Source organism: Ricinus communis, chromosome 7, assembly GCF_019578655.1.
Source record: "Ricinus communis isolate WT05 ecotype wild-type chromosome 7, ASM1957865v1, whole genome shotgun sequence".
In the NCBI taxonomy this organism is placed as follows: Eukaryota; Viridiplantae; Streptophyta; class Magnoliopsida; order Malpighiales; family Euphorbiaceae; genus Ricinus; species Ricinus communis.
The window spans coordinates 21,285,705-21,293,798 of NC_063262.1; the positions used below are offsets into that span (position 1 = coordinate 21,285,705).

The window sequence follows — 8,094 nt, forward strand, 5'->3', positions numbered from 1 at the left end:
CATTTAGACGCCTTCTTAGAGCATGCATCTTAATTTTATGCTTTCGCAAAACTTGCTTCATGTCCTTCTTTTTTCTTAAGCATAATGTAGGAACATCTTCCTTGAAGTATATCTATAAAAATCTATAAGTTTAGTACCCTTTAAATTATTAGATCCTTGAGGGTTAGCATCCACAAGATAACAAAGATTCTCCATGATAGAACAAATTATTGAATAAATATAACATGAATTAAATTAAAAGATTAAGTGTATAATCTAAAAGGTTATTACATATTAAATTATACAAAATCTCAAGATTCATACATTAACATACAATATGTATGCATAATAAAATATATTTAATGCATATTCAATAAATAATCTGGCACAAATGCATTAAACATATAAAATCAAGACTAAGGTTTAAGAGTACTACTTTTACCTTAACTTTCTTAATTTTATATTGTTGATGCCATATTGAATGAGACGTTATACTTTGTTAATCCATTTAAAAGACTTTATATGTTTTTCATTTTTCTCTCTCATTTTAGCTCTTTGTTGATGCTAATCTCCTCATGAGTGACAATTAAATGAAGAAATATAATAAATCTTTTAATATTAGGCCTATTATAGGAAGAAATATAACAATAATTACAGTAAGAATATAACCGTAATGAGAAATCCTATAATAAATGGATATACAATTATATAAGAAACTAAATAAGTAAAAAAGAATATATTAACATCCCCCTTAAAATTGATGCGGGCAAGCCTATCAGCATCAATTTGGTAATAAGAAACTTCTGTCATTAGCAGGTCAAAGCTTTTGTAAAGATATCGAGAATTTGAAGATCAATAGTAAGACGAGGAAGAGTGATAACACCTCAAGTAAAGACCTCTCTAATGTAATTGCAGTCCACCTCAATGTCCTTTGTGCCTTCATGATATACTGGATTCGCAGCTATTTGAATGGCACTGGTATTATCACCATGAAGTGGAGTGGGGTCAATTTGAAGAAATCCAAGCTCGGAAAGAAGACCATGTAACCATACAATCTCAGAACAAGCTGCAAACATGGCTCTATTCTCAACTTCCGTGGAAGATTTAAAAACACAATCCTACTTCTTACACTTCCAGAAAATCAACACATTTCCAAGAAAAATGCACCAGCCTATTATACAATTCTTAGTATTCGAGAATCCAGCCTAATCTACATTAATATACGCAGTCAAATGAAGAGTAGATTGTGTAGAAAAAGTGAGAATCACAATAATATGATATGGGTCAAATGGTTGAAGGTGTTGCTATTGGTGTCATGGTTGCTATACTTTTTAATTGTGTTTATGGTGTAAGTTGTAAGATATTTTTGCATTGAGGCTATGAAACTTAGGTTATGCGACTGATATATGGTGATTTTGCTTGCTAAATAAGGTTATGCAAGTTATTGATATAGTAAGAATTAAGATTATGCAAAATTGTAAATTTTCTGTAGTTTTTAGAAATTAATAAATGACAGAATTTTGCTATTTACAATATTTTTTCTCATTTTTCATTGCAATAAACTAAAATATGTATGAGATGGACATTAAAATAAATATAGGCTACATAGTAAATTAGAATAATAGTTAAAGGACATTAATCAATCAAAGGTTTTGAATATAAAATAGTTGCATAGTTGAACTGCTATAGCAAAAAAGACAAAAGAACTTTTTTTCAATCAACTATACTAAAAGTATATTTATTTCAGCTGTACCAAAAAGACCAAAATATATGTCATTTACCAGCTATACTAAAAAATAACCTCATGCAATAAGTGGTACAAAATAGTAATCCCATGTTTCAACTATACCAAGAAGATAAAGAAATCAACATAAAAAACAAAATGGTGCTCTATAAATAAAAAAGTGTTAAATTGCCTAAATATTTCTAAATCTTAATTTGCAATTGATTTCCTTGTCATTGTTGGACTCAATCATACATGAGTCCAAGTGCTCTGAATTTGCTATAAGCTAGATTGCCTTTATAAGATGTATGAGATGTGATCAAACCAATTTTGATTCTCAACAAAGATAGAATATTTACCTTTATTCAATTTCTCTATAAATAATTCACCCTGCACCAACAATATACCATTCATATAAAATACATCAAGAATTTCAATTCTGCTATTATAAAAAATGCATTAAATGAGGTATGAAATATTTACATTAATAAAACTGGTATCTCTATCAATTCAAATTCCAGTTGGATCCCTTTTTTTTTTTAGGGACTGTTTTGGGATTTGGATTAGCTGTTGGTGTAGGTTCCTTGGCTTTTGCTTTCTTAGCCCCAATCCTTTGGCCAATAGCACCATTTATGGATTCTAAAAATGAAATTTGCAGACAAATACATACATTTACACAAATTGATTTTGGTCAACCACAACACATAATCACTTCTAAAAATTATAAATATTTAACAGCCAAGTAACTAACATGTTCTCTATGTTCTGATAGTGAAAAAAGAGTTTTTATACTCAGACCATTGAAGGTTGCGTTTGACTTATTTTTGCAATCTGATTTATTATGCCCATATTGTTTGTGTTAGAATAAATATTATCATTAATATTGTAATATTTCTTCTTAATTTTATCGATGTTTTTCACTTAAGAATAATTTTTAACTTGTGAATAATTTTTAACTTGTGTTTTAATTTTACAGGTGCAATTTGATTGTTAGTAATAAAATGAGCTTAAAGATTATAATTGAGAATGATTTAACAACTTATCAAGATTTCAAAAGAAGTTTCAATATTTTGACAAAAGAACTCTGTTGATAAAGCGTGGGCACACTCTGTCAGCTAGGAGACTTGCAAATTCCAACCTATTTTCTAGTATGAATTTCAGCTTAATTAAGAGACAATTATATTTTATTTATTTCTTTATTTTAATAGATGTTATTCTCTTTTTAGAACTCCTATTTTAAGTGGAAAATATGATCTTTACTTTGATTTATGTTTGGTAAAATCTTTTCAGAGATTTTAGATTATCTTTCTAGGGCTATATATTATAATAAATATTAGGAAATTTGATTATCATTGAATAGACATAAAAAGTTTTTTTCTTTTCTAGCAGTATTTTTCTCTATTGTGAGGAGCTAAACACTTTTTATTCTAGTTGAAGATTAATGAAGATTTGATTTTACATCTATTATGAGATCTAATTTACGCTTTATTTATTTTACAGCTCTTATGTATTTGTGTATTCTCTGCAATCTTGAGATGACTATTTTTGTTAATTAAATAATTGGCTGTTGTTTAATTATCAACTTAGTATATTGCTAATCAAAATCTCATATCTTTAATTGTATGAATATTTGGATAATTGTGGCAAATAACATAACTGTATATTATGTTATGAGAATAAACAATCTAATTTAAATGAACTGAGCTTGTGTGTTTGTTAATTAAAATAGGATCGCTCTAGTTTCTAATGTTGTTAATAGATTAAATCGTAAGAGCTTGTCTAGAGTTGTCTTTTGATTAGAGAAGTAATCAAAGAGCTTATTTTAGTTATCAAGAAATTAAAGAGAGATTACCTATTAGAGCTTGTAATAGCTATATCCAATTCATTCATGAGTAGTAATTTTTATCCTTGCATCGATGATAAATAGTTGAATTAAAATTGAATTAATCCTTCAATCAGAACTTTTATCATTTGATTTATCTTTTATTTTATTTTATTATTATTCTTGATTCATTATCAATCATACATTCATAAAATCCCCTCATTTTATATTTTTATTTTTAAGGATTTGAATCTACCAATCCTTGTGGACACAACCTTGCTCACTACTATATATAATTTATTTTGAATAGTAATTATATATTTTTTTTTTAGATTCAACACCCATTAGCAGGTGTTGAGCTTCATTTGAGTTCTTTTTTTAAATAGTTTTCCACCTTTCTTTGGTTCCTCAGGGTCTTTGATCCTATTCCTCTGAGGTCTGCCTTGTTTCTTTTTAAATTGAGGAAGGTTTGACTAAGGCGGTTTAGATTTCTTTCATAAAGTAGGTCATTTGACTGGTTGCATCCGATAGGAGTATGCTTTAATGAAGGTCTCATTCTTATATCAACAATGACATACATCTTCCAAGGATATCTCTCTATGGTATATGACATAGATACCATGAGGACATGGTATGCCAGTGAGATTCCAAGATCGATAAGTGCAACTTCTTTTGTCCAAATATATTGTATGTTGATCATTTCCTTCTGTTATCTCAAATCCTGTTGCCCCATTCCATAATGATCTTTCCATGTTCTTTTCCAATCTTTATATACAACTTGGACTTGTACTTGTTATCCATTTATCTATCCACTCTCTTTTTTTCATAAATCCTCTTCATCATTGCTTTCTAAATACATTCAAGCATGTCAATAATGTACAGTTGAATCTTGGTTAGATGCCCTTAATTCTTCAGCATAGTCATGCAATTGAGCATACTGCTCAATGTAATTTCTTTATAACTTTGTAAGTACTTTTTGCTTCGCCCTCTTGCACATGAAATACCCATATCAAACTTCGGTGCAGACTTTGCTTTCTGTTGCAAATCAATAATCTTAACCATAGGTTTATCTATTACAGCCTACTTGAAAAATTATGCAAGAAACTTGCATGTAGTCCTCCTGCTAGTGTAAGCCTTCATGCATCTATGCTTTGGGTTATATGTCTTCTCTTTAAAATCCCTAGTTTTACTTTTTTTACTTGCAAAACATATCCAAGGACAATTGTTGAAACAACATATAACCCGCCACTCTATCTTTAGCATTCTTAACAAAATCTATATCAACACCTCTTGCAATTGAATATTTTGTATAAGCAAAATGAAACTCATTAACATCCTTTAATTTCATTCCAACATGAAAAGATGGTACATTAACATTAGGATCATATACCACTTTTTTGACATTTTTCTCTTCACTTTAGAGTTCCCCTCATAATCTGTTTCCTCTTAAAAATTGTAATAAGCATCATTGTCTTCATAGCCCACATTCTTACCAACTTCTTCAGTGGCAACCCCATGTCTATTTTCAGTATCATTGTGGATATGTACAGGCTCAGTTTTTCCCTCTTCTTGTACTACTTCATAATTCTCACCATTAATGGATTTTTGATCTCTAGCTTTTCTCTCATTCACATATGCCCTCTTTTGTTTCCTAGCAGCAACTAACTCCCTATTATCATCATCAGTATTTGCACCACTCTACATCAATAATAACTTCATCATCTTCTTGCTTAATCCCATACTCACAGTCAACTTTAGTCTATTCAATCTCTATTTCTTTCTCTATATCCACACCATTTGTACCATTATCCAAATCAACTTCAATATCAAACTCATTACTCTCATTTATATATTCAGTTCCCATGCAGCCTTTTGCTTCAGAATGTCCACCCTTAATTGATTAAAACTCCTTTATTAATTGAACAACAAAGAGACATTAGGTGCCTCCATTTTTTTGTTCATTATTCTAGGGTTTTAAGAGTTCAATGTGTAAAGCGTGGATTTTGTTTTGATGAGAGAGATAAACGACCTAGTTTTTTAGCTACTAAAATCCCACTTATTTCTTTTTCTTTTTGTTATTATTACATGTCGCTTTTAATTTAACTAAATTAAAATTTTTTATTTTTTTTATTCTACTTTATCTTATATATATATATATATATATATATATATATATTTATATATATATATATAAAGTTAATATAGAGCGTATTTAATGGCTGCATATCAAAGGTTTGAACCCGAAACATTAGTTAAACTAGAATAGACTCTTACCATCTCATCTACGCGCTCTTGATTTTTTTTTTTAATTTTTTTATTCCACTTCACTCACTTAAAAATAGAAAATGGGGAGCACGCGCGAGACAAACACAAGAAATGGGATCCGTTTGCCAATTTTGGCAAGTTACTGTATCAATAGGCCAGAAAGTTAATTTATATGCTAATTGGACAGCGCGCACAAGTTTAAGGGGGAAATTGCCATTAAAGCCTGAGTATTTATGTTAGATTCAAAAGGAAAAGTGACGGTGAAATATCAAAATAGCATTAAAATATCTTAAATACCCTTACTATTGAACAACAACCATTTCCTCATTCATTTATTCTTCTTCTCCATTTTTTATTAGTACACTTCAATACCATTACTTTTGTTTCACTGTAGAAGACTCACTCACCGCCACATCCATTCCTTCGTGATCAACACTTGCACGGCTAATTCTTCAACTCATAATGTCAAATCATATATATATATATATTCAAGATTTTATGTTTTTATTTATATCTATTCTTTTTCTTCTTTCAGTTCATAAAATGAGATTAATTTTGATTTTCATGTGTTGGAGTCTTTTAGTTGCATTAATCCTCTTTCAATCCATTTCAACTTATTGGGCATCACATATTGTCAACTAAGTGATGTATCTGTTGGTTTGAAGAAAAATGAAGATTTCTTTTTCACAAAAGGTTCTTTGAACAGATAACAAACAAGAAATTTATTTTGGTTAAGGAATTGGGATTTCGTTTCATGTCAATGTTGCAATTCTGGAGTGGATTATGACAAAGCTATCAAATAATTCATATAATAATCCTCATAGCATATGCTTTTGAGTGTAATCCTTATTAAGCAATTTCTACGAGGTGGGATATGTTAAATAGTGAATATAGATAAGTAGTACTAGAGAGACAATAATAGCTTTTAGAGAGATATACTAATTATTATAAATAAAAAAAGAAGAAATTTACGGATAAGGCAATTCTCTTCTTTCTTAATAATCTGAAAACATATAATGGTGGAATTTGGTGCCATGATGGTGGAGGAAATGCAATGATATGAGAACGCATAAGAAGGTGGTTGATAAAATAAGTATAGAAAAAATGGAAAAAATAAAAAGAGAAAAACAAAGAAAAACAAAAAACTTATAATGAGACATGGAGAAACGGGACTAATAAGAAATCATGTATAATTTAGAATTGTGAAGGATAGTATAGTAATTTTATGCATATTTAATGGCAATCTAACTAAGAATTTAATAGAAGGACATTTTGATATAATATTATGAAATAAGAGGATAAAAACATATCATATTCAAATATTGAGAGGTAAATAATAATAATATAGTAAGGTAAATAGTAATTATTCCAAAAAAGAATAACTCTTAAGAACATTGTATTTTTTATTTCTTTCTTTATTACAAGTTGTATTTGCTTTTCTTATATGTTTTTTTTTCTTTCTTTATATTATTAAGATACACATATTTTAAAATAAATTAAAATAAGAAGTTAATTATTTATAACTTAATAAAAAAACATATAAGAAGGATATGTGGAAATATTATTAGCATTTATGTTACACTAATATGTGAAAATATTATTAGTACAAGTTATACTAATAGAAAAAAAAAAGTATTAACACAAGAGATTAGTAGCTATATACTTGTGGCATAATTACAAAGAAAATAAGTCTTTGTGTCTAGTACGTGGATGGTAATCGGGCATGTATCTCAAGATATCCGACCGATCGAATTTTAGTAGGACGAATACGAGTATTATAAATAAGTTTTGAACGGATTGAAATTAAATTTTAATACTCGTATTGGGTTCAGATTTAAATATTTGGATATTCGTTATCCGAATCCAATTACTTAAATAGATATGGATATAGGATACCTACTATGATCCAACTCTTTGAGACCTATCGATCTAGAAAAATCAAAGTCACTGAAACTATTGACTATTAGAAAATGATCATCATGTAAAGCGTAAAATTAAAATTCATATATAGGGAGGGAGAATATAATTTTCTTTTTTCTTTCAAATTTTTAAGGAAAAACATGGAAAGAATGGAGAAGGAACTGAGTATTCCACCACTCCACTAAACTACAAATATTACAATAAGTACTTGATAAAATGTAAAAGAAAAGAAAGAAGAAAGACTGTAGAAAGAAACAAATCCAAAGAGAAGATCATAAGAAGAAATAGGAAGTTATTTGAAACTCCCTCCATGACAGTTACTCTTGAAATCTTGACTCTTGGTATGCATATTGACAAAAGAGGCAAAAAGACGACAGTTGTTCCA

At 28.8% G+C, this 8,094-nt stretch overlaps 1 long non-coding RNA gene across 1 annotated transcript; it reads right to left on the bottom strand.

Moving 5' to 3' along the window:
* Positions 1 to 665: 665 nt before the first annotated feature.
* On the bottom strand, positions 666 to 3,743 carry LOC125370707. The gene is made up of 2 exons (XR_007216751.1): positions 2,062 to 3,743; positions 666 to 1,045 (listed from the first exon to the last, which is right to left on the bottom strand). It is a non-coding gene; the product is annotated as an uncharacterized LOC125370707 (long non-coding RNA).
* Between the last annotated feature and the right edge of the window lie 4,351 nt (positions 3,744 to 8,094).